This window comes from Haliaeetus leucocephalus, unplaced genomic scaffold, assembly GCF_000737465.1.
Source record: "Haliaeetus leucocephalus isolate CR32 unplaced genomic scaffold, Haliaeetus_leucocephalus-4.0 Scaffold146, whole genome shotgun sequence".
In the NCBI taxonomy this organism is placed as follows: domain Eukaryota; kingdom Metazoa; phylum Chordata; class Aves; order Accipitriformes; family Accipitridae; genus Haliaeetus; species Haliaeetus leucocephalus.
The window spans coordinates 1,613,163-1,633,966 of record NW_010972582.1 but is presented as its reverse complement, the minus strand read 5'-3'; positions in this window follow the sequence as shown (position 1 = coordinate 1,633,966).

The following is a 20,804-nucleotide window of genomic DNA, read 5'->3' as shown; positions in this document are numbered from 1 at the left end:
TGTCTGCAGAGTGCAAGTTAGCAAGACCAACATGGAGCTTGGTAGTCTATTCACAATTAGGCAGTATTAATAACCACATAGTAAAGCTCAAACCCATACTCTAGCCCTGTATAGATTACAGCATAGATGTAACAGAAAAAATGTCCTGGGAACTGTGCTACAACAGTTTATTTTACCTACAAAGCACCTAGGCACTACCCTGATGTGCAGTAATATAAAACCACAGAAAAGTAAATGCAGAGTGTGGTAAGCTCACACACGTATCTGACACCGCAAGATGCGGTGGGATGGGTCAGAGACACCTTAATTCCTCATCATTAGCAACCAGGTAGTTTTCTCTCTGATATCCTCTTTGATCTCAATGGATTGCCACGTTGCAGGAAGACTTGTATTTAAAATCCCTGCCAAGGATCATGCCATGAAGGACAAAAAATTCACACCACCATCAAATGGGTGTCCTGGGCAATACTGACAGCTGCAACTAACCCACCAGCCATAGCAGAAAGGCCACTAAAATGGCAGGCAAAAAAAGTAATTATAAAAGAGACACTTCAGACTCATAGGAGTATGAATATTGCGTCCTGAGAAAACTGAGCAATGGTGGCTATTACTACCTTGCTTTGTCCAATATGGGTAGGAGTGGGGCCTGAGGATAAGTAGCTGCATGCAACTTATGCCTGATGTCACAAGAGGGGAGAAAAGTCACACCACTGTGCCACAGCCTGGTCCTCATCCTGGAAGGGTGAGGTCCCTTCACACTTGGAGTCTGTGACTAGTCTAAATCCACCTCTCTCCGATGTGACCAGAGGAAGTAAGGGAGGCAGGCGATTGGAAGAGTAGGTGCAAACCTTCAGGCAGTTTTTTATTGCTGTTATCTGGTAAAGAGATCCATACTTAATGCTACATTAATACTGATGAGCTTTTTGTGAAAATAGCCCAGAAGGAATCTAAAGTGCTTGAAGGCATCCTTTTATGACTCGAATGTTCCCATCAAAACTGCTGTTGCGTTTGTCAACTGTGATGAATGAGGTTATTGACTGAAGACATCTCTGTCCTCATCAGATCCAGAGAAAATGGACATCTGAGGAGGTAAGCATAAAAAAACCTGTGACATTAGCCTTCACAGCTTTTTCAGAAGCATTATGTTTGTGCGTATATATGTATTTATACATATTTTTATATGTATATACACATGCACACACCTGTATATATGTAGCCCTCAAAAAAGTTTGGTTTCCTTCAAGCTGCAGATGAAAGTTGGAGTTAATTTTTATTTAATGAGCTGATTCATCGTAATGGGTAGTACAGTGCTTGCTTTGCCTTTCTCTGCATTCTGGCTGCAGAAAATACCTCATGCCTGTTGCTTAACATAATGCTGGGCTAGTTGGGGAGGACACCCATTAGACAGAAAGACAGAGAGATCACAGAGCTCAGTTTAGAAGTCTGGCTTCCTTTGCAATCCTCCTTTCATCTCATCTCCTTATGCTTCTGTGTTTTTCCTCCATCCTGCTTCTGCAATGAATGATGATGAAAGAACATTCTGTGTAACCCTTGGCAATCATTTTTTTCCCCAGGTAATTTCCTTGTGTACCAAACAAAAAACCAACACTTTAAGTAGATGGTGGGTCAGATTTCCCAATTACCAGTGAACATTTTGGTATACACATAATTACCCCAAAGAGACAGATATTTCATTGTATATATGCTAAAAGTACCTGGCTCTCTTGAGTAATCATCTGTATAGATGCTCTCAGATGCCTTTTATGTGTCTCAGATGCTTTTTATAAGAAAGAAAAAGAAGCTTTCATAAAAATTAATTTGTCCCAAATGTGTTGTTAGACTTGAAGGGGCCAGTTGGTAGAATTTGGATTCAAGAAAATCTTACAAGTTTGAATGACGACTGTTTGGGGAACTGAAATCTACAGATACAGCAGTAACCTATCAGTTGCCTTCTATTTCTGATTGTTTGTTTGGATTTGATTTCTTTCAATAAATGTGGTAATGAGATTTAAAGATTGAAGACCACACATGCAATTGAAAAAGCCATAAAGGGAGTCTTTTAAAAAGAGGCAATAAAGAAGTGACATCAAACATTCACAGAAGAAATACAGAAAATCATCATGAAATACAAACTTGAATCATAGTATAATACTCTGTGCTTTGGAATATGTGTTTTCTGGGAAGTGGCATGTGAATATTCACAAGCTATTGTACAGTATTTTTCTGTTTGACAGTAAGGTATTACAAATTCTGTAAGGGGTTATTAAAATAAGCTAATCTAAACTCCTACATGATACAAGCCATAGAATCTCCTAGAGCAACACTGTCTTCAAAAATCTTTTCATCCAATACAGTGCATAGAACATTTTGGGCTGTACAATAACTTTGATGTGGTGATTATATTATTGAATTAAGTTAAGCTTACAGTGGGTGTGGCATTTTGATCATGAACCACTTACTTATTTTTAGTAGCTTACAGTGGAAATGAAGCTGTTCATGCTTCATCTCAGTTTCAAGTTTCATAATTTTTACTTAAAGTGAAAGTGAGATATCTATAGGGTTTTTTCTAAAAAAATAAGGATAAGATATATTTCATAGTATTTTTTTAGAGCTACAGTGACTGTAAAAGTTTTGACATTCTAATTTTGATGTGTGTTTGTTCCACAGTGAGGATTGAATTCCTTTACCTTTAAGAAAGAAAAAAAAAATTAGAAAAAAAGATTAAGATTAAGATTAAGTGTCTAGCACAGCATCATGAATGGTTTATATGCTGCAACTTTTAAGGGAGAGAGTTTAAACTGTATATGCCTGGTATTTGAACACTGACCTCAGTCCGCTGGCGGACACTGTAGGCCATGGCTGCAGAGATGTCAAGAGGAGCCAAAACAGAAGAAGAATTCTTTCAAAATGTCCCTAGAAAATGAGGTCCTGCTATTTGCTTCATAGTTACATTGAAGTGTATTGAGTCTAGTTCTGAGATTCACTGACTTATTTTCTGTCAATGTGACTAGGACTTTCTACATTTGATTTTTCTTTCCCAGTTCTTTCTGATTGTGAATGAAACTTAACTCTTGGATAATAGAAAATGCAAGACTGGCTGTGTAAGCTTTCCTGCTCATCTCTCCACCAAACTCCTTTCACTTCCAGAGGTGGAAAATGAAGGATAGCAATATTTGAACAACCAGACCAACAGCTAAGAAAACATTCATCACAGAAAGGACAAATACTTTTTCATTACCCAGTTCCATCTTCCTTCTCTTTTGGATTTGAATGTGAGGCACTGGAAGTTCATATATTTAGATTAGGATTTTTTTCTTACAGTTTTCCTTATAAGTTAAAGATAGCTGGTTTCTAAATAGCTATAATAAGGTAGACATACTCATTCTTAAATTGAACTGATCATTGCATGTAATCATTTCCTTTCTTCCTTAGATGCAAGTCTTGCTTTTCTGGACAGTGCACTGAGCACTCCTTTTTGCTTTGTTTGTCTTGTTTCTTTGAGATACAAAGTTGCAAAAGGATTTCCATACTTTTAGAATATATACCTTCGTATTTCTTAGAAATAGAGCACCAAGTACACCAAAGATATGATAAATGCAGTTGCAATGACCTTCACTGCAGCTTTGCAAACAGCTTAATTGTTAAAAGAGAGAATTGTGGAAAAAACAGACACCTACAGTACATTTATGCATTTTTCACACACTATCTGCATTGTATTGCACAAACGAATGCTTTTTTTAAGACCACGAATAATTTACCAAGAACCCATAGAAAAGTGCAAGTATTAGTGCTAAATGCTAGTAATTCAAAATCATCGATGAAAAGGGGAAAGCAAAAGCACGTAATATGGCAAACTGAGTTTTATTGTGAGTTAAGTCATTGTTTGTCAGTTATTCAGGGTTTCTGCTTTAGTATCAGACTGTTTTCTTCATCATTGTAGTATGTGGATTTTGCAGCTGGTAAAACAATATATTTGTTATAAATCTGCTGTCAATTTTACTTCTCTTAAGCATTAGCTTATGCTGGGAAAAATATCTACTCTACAACATCAGTCTCATACCAAATAGAAATGAATAAATTCAAGATGCTGATCAAAAAAGCATGGTACTCCCAGTTGTGGGACCCTTTATAATGGCTTACATGAATATTTCAATCATCTAAAATATCACACCAAAACCAGCATGTTAGATCAATGTCCTTTGGAAGGCTGCAGCATGCCTTTTGAGTAAAGTCATCATTTTGCACACATATTTTAAGATACCTGTGCCATAGGAACTTGTCTTTCGACATATATTTGCCAAGTTCCTATCAGTATAGATTTTATGTCAGTTGAGAGTAGCAATTATACTGCAGGAGCTTAATAGAACTATATCCTGGTGAGAGAACCTATAGAAAAGGAAAAAAAACCCCACCTCTACAGTGTATGCTTAACTGTTTCTCCTATGATTCTAATGTTAACTTTATCACTTTCTTTCATATCAGTTTGATATTTATATATGGCTCAAATGACATACAGAAACAGTTATTTTCCCTGTTGCCAAGACTAAAGGAAGACATGAGATACTTCAGAATGGTCTTGTACTTAAAAGTAGAAGATCCACAATATCAAAGTCATATGTTAAACCGCTAACAACAAATAGATTGAGACAGAGACAGATTTAAGGGAAAAAAGGTCATTGTCAGTGTTACTGGGATAAAACATAAGCTACCATCTTTTTTTCTATATCTCTTTACAGATTCTACAAATCCATGTAGTTCTCCTACTATATGTATATTTAAATTAATTTCAAGAGAAAAAGAAATTATAAAGATAGATAATGGGGAACAGTTCACTCACTGTTACTCAAGCCAACAAGAATAAAATGGTAAGGGTAAATGTGCAGTTCATGTTGCAAAATGACACTCATTTGTTTATCTATTACACCCTTAAATTTCAGAGCTTCCCTTCCAGATAGAGTTCTCAGGCTATTTTGATTGGAAAAATTCCTATCACCTCTATAGAAAAGGCACTCAGGGCATTGTCTCATTGAAGTTTTCTCTTTGTCTTTTTTTTTTTTCTTGTTGTTTTCCGTAATCTAAATTAATCCAGCGCTGTGTGCTTTACTTGATGGATGGGGGAATGAAACAATTTATTTCACAAAATAAGATAATATTGAAGTGGATTTCAGTTTCAAATTCCCAGAGCAAACCCATAATAAACAGAAGACATCAAAACAACTTGATGTTCATTGGCAAGGGAAAGTAAAAACACCAGGGTTTTTTTTTTCTCACATATAGAAGCTTTCTCTCAGAAAAACAGTGAATGCAGTATTTCCTGACATCCTGTTTGAAGACTTTCTTTCCAAGTACAAAGGAAGACTAACACTGTTTTTTGCATTTAAGGTATAACAGATCTTATCTATTTCCATTTTCATAGGCAGGATAGGTGCATATACTGTAAAATTATTTAGAATATTCCACTCCATCAATTGTACCCTATCCAGAGATACCGTGTGAGGAATCTTGGCATAGGTCTATACTGTCAGTTAGGTTTGGGTGTCGCTTTGGACCTGTGATCACACCCACTGCCTGGACTCTATTGAGCTGGGCTACCTTCTCCAAGACCTGAGTCATAGAACTGAAGACTGCTGAGTGTCTGAATTCTATCTTTTACTATGGTCTGGTAAATAGTGACTTGGAGTCCTCATATTTAACAGAAGTGCAAGTTTAACTTGCAGTAGGATTCACAGTTGCTGCCCACAGCTCGTTTGTAAGACTATCCTATAAAAGAATACTCTTTAATTAAAGAAGCTTAGTAAAGCTTATTTCTGCAATTCTAATTATTACATAAACCTTTAGCACATGACTTTAGTCTACATGTTAATATAATATACAGTCTCTCGTCAGCCACAGTTATACCCTTGCTAAAATATGGCGACAGAACTATATACACCATTCTAAGTAATGGTCAATTTATAGCTTACATGGATACAATATCAACTACTTTGATTTATACTGTATGCCCTCTAGCAATACAATCCAATGTTCTCCTTGCCTTTTTTTATTGCAGCAACGGTACTCGGTGCATTAAGGTTGCTCAGATTTTCCTATACTAACTACCTGATCTTTCCAGCAAGTTCAAAACTTAAAAGATATTGTATGATGGCTACTCTGTCCTCTCCTTTCTGCTGTTACATTAATAACCCTCAAAGTCATTCCTGGAAAAGCAGTAATCTATGACCCATTTTTCTTCAGGCTAAATTGGATGTTCTCAAGTAAGCCAATATATTTAATCCTTTAAAATGGGACCTATGGCAAATCACTGCCTGGAAACTTTAAAAGTACAATCACTACATTAAATTGTGTGCATTTTTCTTCTGCTTTTTCTTCTCCATGTGCTACCTACACTTTTCTCCACAGTGCATTCATAAGTTCACATATAATTTCTTCTCTCATATTTTCAGAATACAGTATTCTAGCACCGTTTTTTTCTTCTGAGTATCTTAATTATATCCTTGGTCAACAAACTGCATCTTTTACCTGATTTCAGGCAAAGGAAGAATGTCCAATCACAGTGTTTGTCTGTGTGTCAGTCAGTCTGCTGGTCTGTCTGTTCTCTTGTCTTTAATCCACTGGACAACTTCCTCAGCTGAACAAGAGATGTAAAAAACCCCAAGATTATCTCACTACAAGTTTTATGAAAATAGGAGACTGCATACAGGGGAGAGATACGTCAATATCCCCTTGGAGAGACAGAATATTTTGAAGTTGCAAGTGATTTTAGGGAAGTTTGACAGGCTTATAGTGTGGTGCACAAAATCATGACACATCCAAAAGCTGGCTAACATATTCTGATCTTCAGGACTATGCAAGTCTTAGACACATTTATTCAAGTACATAAGTAAATGCATTTTTAACTTTCTATTGAAGTTATTGAATGTTTCCCCCAGAATTTTTTTTTTTTTAAATAAAATGTTCTCTTAAGGTCTAACTAGAAGGTGAGTAAAGAGCAATCCTGCTTTTCAAGCAATCTGTATCATTCTATTCTATAACACTCCATATGGGAGTTCCACAGTAGGGACAGCTTGAACTGAGATCACTGTAGACTTTGAGCTAGTCTAGGACATATTAAGCATCCAATCTATTCAATTCTTTAAAATGAGATACTCAATAACATAAGTGGGTTTTTTACCTGAGAGAATATTGCATTCTGAGAAAGGAAAAAAACCCAAAATGCCTCTTTAGAAAGTAGAATATTTACATATGTTCTTCCAAGGAACGTCATTATCATTGTTCAGTCCATTTTTATTTTAACCTGACACATTTTCTAAAGAAAAGGAAGAAGACAAAATAAACGTTGAGATTCACAACTGATTTTTCTTCCTTCCTAAAATCTGATGTAATGCAATTGCTCATGCAGTTTGTGTTGAAGGAAGATTCTACGCTCGTGCCAAAATAAATGGTTATATCCATTGAAAACACAGATTATAGAATGAGGGGTGGAACAGCTTTTCTGGTTAATTTAAAGGCAAAATCTAATTTCTACAGATATGTAGTGCATGCCAACATGTTTTAAACAAGCACAGCTGTATACACACAGCAATCAAATGCAGCTATGGGGACAACGCCTTATTGACAGCTAAAAACTGACCACAGAAAGAACAAATGAAGCGTAGATAGATCAATATTGAAATAAATAGTAAAAGGTCATGATTTTCCTTTACCGCTACCTAGAAACAGTGCAGCAATGTCTTGAGCAAGAACAGCCAAATGCAATTTCTCTCCTTTTTATTTTTCCAATATTGATTTCAGTAAAAAAGAAGGCAGGGGAAGAAGAATAATCCATTTTTCTATAAGACATCAAAAGCTGCCTGTAAGTAAATATTGACACTTGGCAGATGTGTCAGTTTATTGTAAAACACTTTCCTTTTTAATCACTGTAATTCTATAAATCTTCATCTGACATATTGGTGTGAGCTTTTTAGACCAGATGTTCTGCATGTCAGTGAAAGAAAACAAAACAAAGCAGAAGCGAACCCAAATCTCACAAAGACAGTTGTAGAAATCCCATTATTTTTAAAATGAAATATCACCATGTTATGCTGTGTAACTTAATAGGTGACAATTATCATTGCCCTTGAGCTGTAGTAACACAGAGACCCTCCTTTCCACCTTGATCACTGTTGCCTATTAATTGAATCTGAATAATTTATGAGCAAGGGAAAGTAGAAGCATAGCTTTCTGGCTTTGTTAGATCTTCTTGCAGAAAACATTTTATATGATGCTAACAGGTGCATAATTTAAAACTAAGGGATAATTTCATAGCTCTTAGGAAAACAGCGGTTACTAAAAACCCCAAATGCACATTGTAAGAGCATGGCATAACACAGTGGAAATGAGCAAGCCATCTCCCAAATGAGATTCAAGATGCCACTCCAACAGATGCAGAACCAGTAAGTCCCAACACAATTCATAGGTAAGGAACTACCTAACAATGTGAAAATCATGTACTAATAGGAAATCAATCACATATGAAATGAAGCACATACTTTCTAACCTGCAAACTAGTTTCTTTCTTCTGTTCTCTACAGTTCAGAATGGACTAAAAGACACAACCACAAAAATAAGAAATCAATAGGAAATCATGTCACTCAGTGTCCAAATTCTCCTGTTGCATCAGACTTAATGTATCACTGTCAAGAAAGCAACTCTAAGTGGCCTAAGTGGCATATTCTCTAATTATTTCAACAGGGCGTAAGCATTTCTTTTATATAGTATGTGTTGGTTTTCTAGAAATTAGTAACTTCAGAAAACCACAAAGTATATATTTTTGTGCATATAAGCTTGACATTTTATACCAAATCTAAACATTCCTGAACAGCGAGGGAATATCACTCTTTAAATATAACTTCATAATCTATTTGACATTTTTGAGAAGGAAGTTATATATCAGGCTATGGGCTGGGTAGAGCAAAGTAAAACGGAGGCAGATTAATAGCCTCTAGAAGAGAGATAGGAATTAGCGTTCAGTGAGGCAATAGATATCATTCAGAATAAGATTAAAAGATGAAAAAGACTGAAGATAATCTTTTGATGTTCAGATGACAACCTGATTCTTAGTTTACAAGTAGGAGGAAGGTAATTGCTAGATGATGAACAGGCCAATATCTGTTCTCTAGGGTGTCTGAAGGGTATTCTAATTAATGGTTGTGTAACATCACCTCTAAATTGCTTTCTAAACAGAAACGTCTGTATCTTCAGCTTCAGGGAAACAGCTTCAGGATTTCGCAGAGCTCATCTTCCTGCCAGCTCCTGCAGTTCTCCAATGGCACAGCAGTCTGTGGGAGGTGACAGCTAGCTGAGCGGGTACAGTGCCAAAGACACCTCAGAACGACAAGAAGTCATGTTTCTTTCCCTTAATCATTGTATATGAAGGGTTTGTGGTTATAAGGCATTAACAATGAAACCTAAAGTGCATAAAAGCTCACAGACGTAGCTCCATATTTCTGATATTTATTTTTCCTGTCTGAACTCCAAAAGATAATTTTCTCTTAATCAAGCAGCAGAAATCTGAACTTACAAATTAAGCGTAAGCTGTGTTCCCAGTAAACCACTGTTCCTAAGAATGGTTGAACAAACTTTGATTAAAACTTACTTATTTGTTCTGTTTTTACATTGTTAGATCAAGTAACTTGCTGTATCAGTGCAATCTGGAGATGAAATAAAATCTGTGACAGAACTGAAGTGCCATTAACAAACTTTAAAATAACTTTTTTAAAATTTTACATTTACTTTTCTACCTTCAGGATAGGGGCTGACTGGTTGGAATGGATGCAGGAGATTTAAAACATTGCACATGAAAAGAAGTGAGAAATCCTGCCTTGATTCCACCATGCACAGCAAGCATGGTTGCTAGTCTATTTGTGGCTTTATGTACACACACAGTGATGAAATCAGACCCAGCTAGAACACTCAGAATATTTTCTGATTGCATCCAAAATATGTATTGACATTCACTGTCCACTGACCTTCTTGCTGTCTTCTTCCAAATAATGTTTTAAATAACCTGTGGGAGGCTCTGCTTCCTTGCTGCTTGATTTCAAATCACAAGATATTTCACAAGAAAAATAGAAATGAGGAAAAAATGAGGAAAAAATAAAGAGAAAAGAAAGCCTACACTTTTCAGCATCAATAAGGAATGATTCCTTTTGTGAGAAAATAAATTATGTATCTTTTTGGGGGTTGTTTTCCCTGTTTTGTTCCCTCAAAAAGGATCAGCTAATAGAATTAAAAACAAAGATGGTGAAGACTTTTGTGAACATCTTCTTGATGCATGATTCATGTCAAAGTATTTAAACATCTTAGGTGATACAGATTTTACCTATTCCCAGGACCAGATCAGAAAGAGATCTTCAACAGAATATTTTTCATTAGATAATACTGATTTGTCAGAAGTTCATTGCCACTTTTCCTACACATTTACACTTCAGGGTAGAATTTCTGGTCAAAAATAGTGTGGGATGCCTGCTGCAGAACAGATCATTGTTTATTAATGGTTATACTTTGTTGTTCATAGTCATACTGGGGCTGGGACAGGTTTTTTCTGTTGCAACTGTATTGCCCTTTGTAAGTAATGGCATGTTGTTTTAGCGAAAGAACAAGCCAACTCTATTGACTTCATGAGATAGTCTTGCTCTGAATTAGTCTTGCTCTAAATAAAGCAGTATGATAACATGACCCAGTGTAGGTCATGTCTGTTAGAAAATGTATAAATACTACACTCCTGCCGTTCCTGGAAAATGAAGTTGTACTGTTTTCCCTCATTCCTTTCCTTCAGTAGTCTGAAACCCAAGATCAGCTTAGGAATTTTTCATGAAATTGAAAAATGCATTTGAGATTGAAAGCCCTATGAGTTTCACTGCCAAATACTCTACAGGAGCACTACATGATTTGCCATATATTTTCAATTGGCTACATAGGTGGCAAAATTGCCAAACTCAATAAAAGAGCAAGAAAGCACAGATCTGTTTGCATCAAGTGAATTACCTTTGCATAGGCTACATGTACTGTTTGGGTGCTCAAAAATGAGCTCATTTTCTACTCCTCCCATAACCATTTAAAAACTATTTGCTTAACTTATTTATAAATGGATTGTTGTAATGACCTCATTGTCTACCAGAGAGAAGTGTATTTGTCCTTGATGTCAGAGAAGTCAATGGAAGTGAAGGTGTCTTTGTACCTTATTAGCTACTGGGTCATGTCTGACCATTTAATATGTATCTTCACCAAAAAAATGTCTTGGCACAGATAAAATGTCTCACAAATTCTGTGCGACCCTGTGCCAACTTATCAAATTCAATGTAAAAAATGCCATGTGTACTAATAAGTTTACCAGTAAGCCATACTTATTGTCAGAGAAGCCTGTGTTTTGCCACTGGAAACTAAACTTGAAAACCAGAATCTTTTGCTTTTTAAAACTTGTTATTTTTCTTACATAGAATACTGAATTAAGTGCATTTGTATGCTTGTCAAGAAAAATCAACAGTAACATAGCTACTTTTGCAAAACTGGCATGGGGTAAGAAGTATTGAAGGTTTTTCTAAAAGCTGAATTTAACAACAATGTTTTAAGTAGATTGGTACATGGATTTCCAGAGTCCCATGGTACATAATAATGATGTTTTCTGCAGTAGGATTTTTACCCAATCTGTATAAACCCTGAATGTTTGAATGAAACACAGCAGCAGTGGGGAAACACAACAGGAGGCATATGAAGCCTTACAAATAGACCTTGCCTTTGCAGATATGAAGTTAAACTACACTTTTTTCCCAGTCTAGTGCTGAAGGTGAGCAGCTCTGACACAGGCTATGTGAAAGTGTTCTTCCCAGTCAGCCAGGTTAGCTTCTCTCTGCTCCACAGTTCCTCCTGTACACAAGTACCACTCTCTTTGCTACTTCTTCCAGATTAATCAGGATAGGTTTAGCTGGTTTTGTATGTTTGCTGTTCTTTCTCAGTATTCTTCCTAGCTTTGTCTTTTTTTTTATCCAGAGCTTCTTAATTATTTAACCATTCTGCATCACTCCTGTCATAGTCTCGGCATATGTCTACTGTTGCTACATTTGTCCTTTCAACATAGCAGACTTACTCCCCAAAACACATAAGCAAATAGGCTGTCGCCCGCACCTTTTCAAACATTCATGCAATTAAAGCACTTAGCAAACTGGCATGTAAAATGCAGCTAAAGATACGTCAAGGTGACTCTTGCCCAGGTTTCTCTTTCTGTTTTGCCAAAAAAACATCTGGCCTTAAATTTCCATGTTAAGTGTCTGAGTCAGCTGAATTCATGTAGTAAGTTTTGTTTTCTTTTGTCCTTGCTGGTATAAACAACAATGATTAACTAATATGACAACAAAACTTTAAGGCCTTTAAACTGAAACATTTCAAGTGCATGGGAGTTTTGAGTCCTGAGAAGGCACTTAGGTGAAAAGCTGGCTGTCTAGGGCTGTCACTCAGATGCCTCCCTCCTTTCTTGCAAGTCTCTATATGGAGAAATGCCTCTGGGTCCCTGTTGCAGGGCTGTTTGGATTGATTCCTGTAATGGTAGATGGTGGGCTGTTAGCACTGGGAAAGCGCATCGTACTGATCCTGGATAATAATAAATTACTCTGGGTAATTTATTCCATTCTCCCTGTATTTCTTGTCTCTTCTCCAGCTTTGCTTTTAAAGGACATACTTCCTCTGTGCCCCTCAAACCTGGAGGCTGCAGAGGTACAAACTGATTTGCTCAGAAGTAATATTTGATGGCTTCTGACACGCCTGCACTGGCACAAACCATGTCCCCAGTTAACTACCATAACTTCTGAGAACTGTTCATCAGAGAACCCAGGCTTGAACAGAGCTGGGTGGACAAAGCTGAACTAGCTCTTACTGAGCTGGGTGGAGAACTAGAAATAACACAGCTTGGTACAGCGCTACGCTATGCTTCTCAGTTACTGCAGCCATATTGCCACTTGAATTGGAATTGCTGTTCCACGGTGCTGTGTCATGTAGCCACACCAGCTTACCTAGCTTTTCTACTAACTTTGTAAAATTAGGGTTCTCTTCATAAATTCAGGAAGAAAATCTAGCTCTACCTTCTCTGATCTTTTGAATTTTCTTTTCTTATTTTTATAAATGGCTGTTTTATGATGTGAGCAGATGCACAGTTTCAAGGCAAAAGTAACCACCTTTTTTAAGACTCATTTTACCAGCCTTTGCCTATCTGGATTCTAAATCTGACCTATAAAGGCTCTTGTAAACTGTACTGTAAACCATTACAATAAAGGCTATCCATAAAATATTTACAAGACAATTATTGAAAAAGCTCTTGAGAGCTTAGGATTCCATTCTCCTTGTTTTTTTTAATTTCCAAGTAAAATTGTAGTTCTGAATTTTAAAAGGGTGGTAACAGAAAGAGTCAAAAAATTGGACATTTGAACCTTCTTCTTGATATTTGTTCATGTCTAAAAGAAGAGATTACTTGCCTTTATGTGTTGAATATTCATATTTTTTTTGGATAACATATTAGAGGAATAATATGAGTAAAGACAAATTTCTAGTAAGTGAATGTAAAGAATGAACATCAGGAAAAAAATACATATAGATATCTGTGAATAAAGCACTGGATGATGTGATTTTTTTTCTTCACCCTCCCATTGTACAGTGTATCACCTTGTGCAACTTATTCTTCACCAGCTTTGCCACTGTTTTCTGTGCTATGTCCTTCCTGCAAAGCTCTTCAGGAAAGAGAAGCAAAATATAGGTCTACTGTGGCCTCTGAAGTTCAGTGAGAGTTTTACTATTGACAAAGTCCAGCCTGTACTAGATAACTTATAAGTCACAAGAAAATATCAAAAAACAAAGGCAAGAAGATAATTTGAACAATTTTGGTTTTTTTATGGCTTTCACATTAAGCCATTTTATGGCTTCACATTAGCAAAATAAATTCTGTTATCCTTTAAAATTATGTAAAACTGATTCAGCATTTTCTCTTAAATTTGAAAGACCAAACATTAACAGATTAATTGGACCAGATGCCAGAAATGAGCAGTAATGTAACTGTAAAAGTTTTTTTCAGATTACTATCTCTGATTTTATCACGCTTTGTAGGTTGTTGGTTTTACAACTGCATATGAGCTGGAAGTAATTATTAAAATAAATTATTGCATTCTATTTATGACAACTGAGCTGTTAGTAAAATTGCATGAACACACGTTTTTCATGCTTGCTAGTTGTTTCTTACTTTTGAAGATGCCTTTCTGCATTTAAAAAAATAAATTAATAATTTGGCTGCTGTGCCTCAAGTATAGGTTTTTTTAAGAGGAATAGTGGTCATGGATGCTCCTGAATGGGTTTATAATCATTAGGTTACTGAGATTTCATCAGTTGAAGGATCTTCTCTGGCAAGGAAAAAGAACTATGGCTGGAGTATAAAACATTTTCCAGGCATACAGACAATTTATTTTCAGTGACTAATTATAGCTAGAGGTAGCTAGGAGAAAACATCAGTGTAAAAAAAAATCCATGATTGAAGTTAATTTGGAGCTGATGGAAGTACAGTTTGAAAAGTGTTTGGTGAATGATCAAACTTATTCATTCCTCAAAATAATCTCAATGTAACTATCTGTAATAACAGTGGCTTGATTACAGGTAAGATAAAAGGCACATTTTGTAAGGGTACTTTGTGTGTAGGTTTGTATCAAGGATGAGTGAGCAAAATTTGTTCTGGGATGCTACAAGAAACTATTACCTATCAGAACTGATATAATTCATAATTATGAAACAATGAAGTTTGGCAAGGCAGGAGAACAAAATAAATTCTGTGGGAAAATATTTTGGCTTAATCAATAGTTTTGCATAATGGGGACCCCAGTTCAATCTCTTAATCCAAAGTTAGTGCAGTCATATCACTCTCTTGGATTCACAATGGAATACAAGCATTCTGACAACTATTTTTTTGTCTTCTGAGACTACATTAATGAAGAGATTTAGTAGTTGCAGTGTGTTTTCCAACACATCTTTAAGGTCTGCAGCTCAGAGAGTAGAATGAACATCCTGCACCCCACTGTAATGCTATGGGCAAATTACTCACTCCAAAATGAGAGTTGTGGATGCACATGGATCAGCTGAAGGACACAACAGGAAGAAAAGGGTTGATTTCAAATGCCACCTCTTCTAGGCAAAAAAGTGCCCAGTTTACCTGAAAAGTGGCCTTGATCTATGCTTGGGATGTGCTGTCCTCATCTTTTTCTTGAACATTTCTACCAAAGGATGACAAGTTTTCTCATTTCTGTTAACAGATTGCTTCCTCCACCCTTTCCACTTTGCACTTTGTACAAAGAAGGGGAGATTCTAGTTCAGTGTCTTCATCTGCTTAAGGCACTCCTACCCATATAGCCCATTCTTGTGAGTTATCTCATTCAGCTACGAGTGGGTAAGAAAGGAAAGAAAGCTTTTAACTTCTCTTGATGCTGTTGCATCAAAAAAAAGGAAAAAGAAAAAAATATTTCTTAGCCCTCTGCTAAGTAAGAACATGGTCTACAAATCAGAGCCTTCATTAAGGAACAGGGACAGCTGTTTCCCATCTCTGCCTTTCAAGTGGGAGAGCTAACCAATTGGCTGGAGAGTTAATATTTAATTCTTTGTGAAAATTAATTATTTAAATACATGCAGATGGGCATATCAGGCTGCATCCAGAAATTTGTGTCCAATTCTAGTCCCCACAATTCAAAAAAGACACAGACAGACTGGAAAGGGTCCAAAGGAGGGTCATGAAGATGATCAAAGGGCACAGAACCTGACCTATGAGGAAAGACTGAAGGAGTTATGTCATTTTACCCTGGAGAAGAGAAAGCCCAAGGGGGACCTCATCACAGTTTTCCAGTATAAAGTCCAGCTACAAAAAGGACAGACAGTCTCTCTTCACAAGGAGCCACATGGAGAGGACAAGGGGCAACAAGTACAAGCTGCACGAGGAGAGGTTTCATCCTGATACAAGAAAGAAGTTTTTTTACAGTGACAACAATCAATCAGTGGAACAACCTTCCCCAGGGACCTGATGGAGTCCCTGTCACTGGAGGTTTTCAAGATGTGACTGGACATGGTGCTAGACAATCTCATCTAGGTTCCCTTTTGCACAAAACGTTGGACCAGATCATCTTCTGAGGTCCCTTCCAACCTGGGCTGTTCTATGATACGCCTTTAAACTCCAAAATAAGTTATAATGATGCCTGATGAGGACTGACTTCTAGGATGAAAAGCAGTATGTTTGAAAAATCCCAAAGAAAATGAAGTTAGCTGAGGACTCTTCTATCTTGAGTGAATACCTGAACAGCAAGACTATTGTGCAAAACATGCTCTGCTTCCTTCTCCTCTCTTCAGCATTGCCTATCAGAACAGGGTTTGTTACTCAGCAAGTGGCTGCCAGCATGAAACTTCATGTCAGATACATGCTCAAACACACTGCCCAGTGGCATACTGAAGACAGAGAGCAAAGCATCTCTAGAGGACTTTGAGTTTTCCTGCAGTTACAGAGATGTAAATTTTTCTCTGTTGTCTGTAAGACAACTAGACATTTCACTTACAATCTGTAAATGTAGACTCAGAATTTTTAGGTCTTACAGTGTTAACTACTCTGAATATGGCTCAATCCCTTTCCTGGGTCAGGACCTTCATTTCTCTGCAGTTGAATATCTCTGATAATGAGGGATGGTATCACTTCTCTATCCCACAAATTCTTCCTTTAAAGACAAATACACTAAAGATGATAAGCTTTTCAAAAGGGTTATTTGCGATGGGACAAACAAGGACCACCAACAGATATATGACTTATGCCTCGATACACTGCAGGGAGAATGTCTTTTCTCCAAAGTGTTCACAACCCTATGGGAGGAATCTGGTCACATAAGAAGTTTTCACAGGTAAAGCAATCTTCCTTCAAGAATATTGCTCCTATAGTAGCACTAAGATTATTAAATTGCTGGTCCACAAACTTTGTTAAAGAAAAGAGGAATAACTGGGATAAACTCTCAATTTTTATACTCATTCACAATTAATTACAGCAAGTTTTAATAACTGGATATTTGAGAAGCATTTCAAAGCTCGACGCAAAATTTAAAATTACATTTGTATGTATCATACATTTTATACAGAAAGGAGGTTATATATTTTACATTCTGTCCTGTAATTCCTATTAATGGTAACAAAAGTTACAAAAACAGTATGCATTATAAAGATCATGTACACCAGAAATCTGACTTTTTAAACCTGTGTTCTCTTACATTTTTAAATAAAATTCATAAATCATCAGACTACAAAAGAAATGAAGCAGTACAAACACAGGGAACAGACTAAGAAGTTAAATAAGGGTGCTACAGAAATATTAGTCTGTTTTTATTCTCATACTGTGAGTGTAATGTACTGGAATTATGACTGTATGACTATCTTCTCTACTTGCTTTTCTCATTTTCTATGGTCAACATTATATTGAAATTATTGTAAGGGCAAACACCATTGTACAGTTACAAGTACTTTCAATAGGTAAAGCATACAGTATAAAGTCTCTACTGTTGCTAAGTAAATGTCATCTTTCCCCAAACCCACCAGCAAATATTGATCAAGAAACTCAAGCTTTACAATGAGCTCCTAAGTCAGAGTGAATTAGTTTATGCAGTTTCAGAACATTTATAGCTCCAGTTACAACATCACTATATGTTGTTAGCATGCAGAGTGATTTTTAAAATTTTCCAAAGTGTAGAAGATGGCTACCTGACAGGCTGCATGAACAAGTTACTGTGAGGTAAGGTGGTTTGCATCTCCTTCATGGAAAAGCATGAGCAAAGGTAATGCATGAATACTGAGGGAGTTGGCTGAGGTCATTTTGTGGCCACTCCCAATAATCTTTGAACAATCACGGTGACTGGGATAGGTGCCTCAGGACTGGAAGAAAGCAAATGTCACTCCTATCTTTAAAAAGGGCAAAAAGGAAGACCCAGAGACCTATGAGCTGGTCAGCCTCACCTCAATCCCTGGGAAGATGATGGAACAACTAATCCTGGAAACTACTTCCAGGCACATGAAAGACAAGAATGTGAACGGGAGTAGTCAGCATGAATTCATCAAGGGGAACTCATGCTTGACCAACCTGATAACCTTCTATGATTATATTATGCTCTGAATATCATAGGTTCACATATCAGGAAGCATTGTTAATAACTTTGAAACTTCACCCTGCAGTAAATGCAGTTACATGGCTTGCATGATTTCTTTCTTGATTATTTCTCCACCTTTTCACTCTCTTTCCCTTTGCTTTCTAGTTATTTTTAGTCCTGATGAACAGATATGGCCAAGAATGTCCCAGCTTCCATTGTTGCAATCAGTTTTTCAAGAAGGTGTTTCATTTGTGGGTCAATAGATGATTGGCCTATGTATCATTTTGTGCAGTGAGCCAAACTGTTGGAGATTCCTCCACCAATTTTCTATAATCAAAATGATTGCACTGCAAAAAAAAGACTCTGAGGAAATAATCTAGTATTCCTCTCTTCACTTTACTGATCTGTCTGACAATCTGTGATAACAGAGGGTGAATATCAGGAGCATAGTGGAGGGGTTATAGGATGTATTAGCACTCCAGTCCTGAGTCATTACTTTTCCACCTGATCTGTCACAAACCATAATGTACTTTGCGATAATGGCAAAAATGGAGATCTTGCTCTGCAGGTGCTGAGTGACGGAAGGTCAGCTTTGTGAGGTTCCTAAAAGCTATCATTCTCTACATAGAAGTGGATATGCTACTGTACATCAAAGGTCTATCTAGTTAGAAATTATGTCTCCAAGAGGGATCCAGAAAGAACATTTTTAAAAAGGTGTACAAACAGGGTGAGCATGCTTTATCATGAAACTCTCCCAGCCTCCACAACTTTGCTGAATTGTTGGGTTTTTTTCACAATTTTTTTAGTGACCCTTGGTAGATTTTTATTGCATTAATTTGGTTGTTTTCTGAACACTTTTTGTTCACTTTAACATTCATATTGTTCTGTAGCAAGAGATTTCAAAGCCTAATTATGAAGCTGTGAAAAGCTTTTCTTCTGTGAAAAGCTTCCTTCTTTTGTTTTGAACTTGCCACCTGCCATTTTATGCTGTCTAGTTCTTGAAACATTGAACAATCATTCCTTGTTTCCCTTTCCTGTAACTGCTGTGATTTTATAGACTTCTTTTATAACATTCCCCATTCTTTTTTTTCCTTTCAGGAAGATGCTAGTCTGCTTTATCGTTCTGTGTCATGCTGTCCCAGCCCAGGGACAAACTCAAAGCCAGAATGCCTCAGCTCAACAAGACATCTGCTTGTCTAACCTTTTTTCTCTGGTACCAACTAAGCTTTGGACTTTGGACTAGGGTATGCCCTGATACACCAGGCATAGATGCATCATCACAACTGGTAGATTATGATCCATATCAAGTTGTAAGATGAAGTTCTGATGTATCCTTTCCTCTTTAGAAAAGAAGTAGCTAATGGTATCTCAAAGATCAGACCTCTGTGGAAACTATAGTGCAGAGGGTTTGTCTTAAGACACTGAAACCATCAGAGTCCATTGGGAGTGGTAGGTGTCTCAACTGCTTTAGCTAATGATTGCAGTCATTGCCATTAAAGTTGTTGAAATAACTATGAGAGCAAAAGCTCAGACTGATAGAGAAGGCATGCACAGCAATGTCATCAAGCACTGCTCCTGGGATAACAGCCAGGATGGAGGTAATAATTCCTGACAGAAACCAGTGGCTGAATTCTGTCCAAAGGGCATTCATTCATAATGCAAAAGACTTCTGAGCAGAAAAAAAAAAAAGTTCCAGAAGTAATGAGCAAGGTGATACTTTATGAATTCTCATATCAGGTGCAATTTTGGAATGTGGACAGAGCCAGCGAATAGAAAAATCATATTTTCTGTAACGAAGAAAACATATGCATGGAACTGTGCCTATAATCCTTCAAAGGTGTCAAGACTTTTTGCTGACTGTTGTGAGCTTCAGAAGCTGTGAAAGAACTTGGTTTGTTTAAACATTGGGATTTTAGAGACATATTTGTCTGACAAAAAATTTTGAGCTTTTCTTAGTTTTCTTAGATACATTAGACTATCTGATACAGTGCCTACAGATATGAAGGCCTCACTGTGCAAGGAAGTATGCAAAATATATTGTGGAAGAAAGCTATGAATTGCTTATATGTAGAAATCATGGACAGAGAATAGAATAAGAAAGAGAAAAATCAAGCAATAACACAAACTTCATGCAACTCTCAGGTTCAATAGGCAGCATACTTAGTGCTAGAATATACATTGCCTTATTCTAAGGTTAATAACTTGTCTCTTGGACCACTTTACACTGCATTTGACTTTGTGTCCTGGTTTCAGCTGGGATAGAATTAATTTTCTTTCTAGTAGCTGGTATAGTGTTATGTTGGATTTAGTATGAGAAGGCTGTTGATAACACGCTGATGTTTTCAGTTACTGCTAAGTAGTGTTTATACTAAGAAGTCAAGCATTTTTCAGCTTCTCGTGCCCAGCCAGCAAGAGGGCTGGAGGGGCAGAAGAAGTTGGGAGGGGACACAATCAGGACAGCTGACCCAAACTGGCCAAAGGGGTATTCCATACCGTGTGACATCATGCCTAGTATATAAACTGGGGGGAGTTGGCCTGGGGGGGATTGCTGCTTGGAAACTAACTGGGCATTGCTTGGTGAGTGGTGAGCAATTGCATTGTCCATCTCTTGTTTTGTATATTCTAATCCTTTTATTA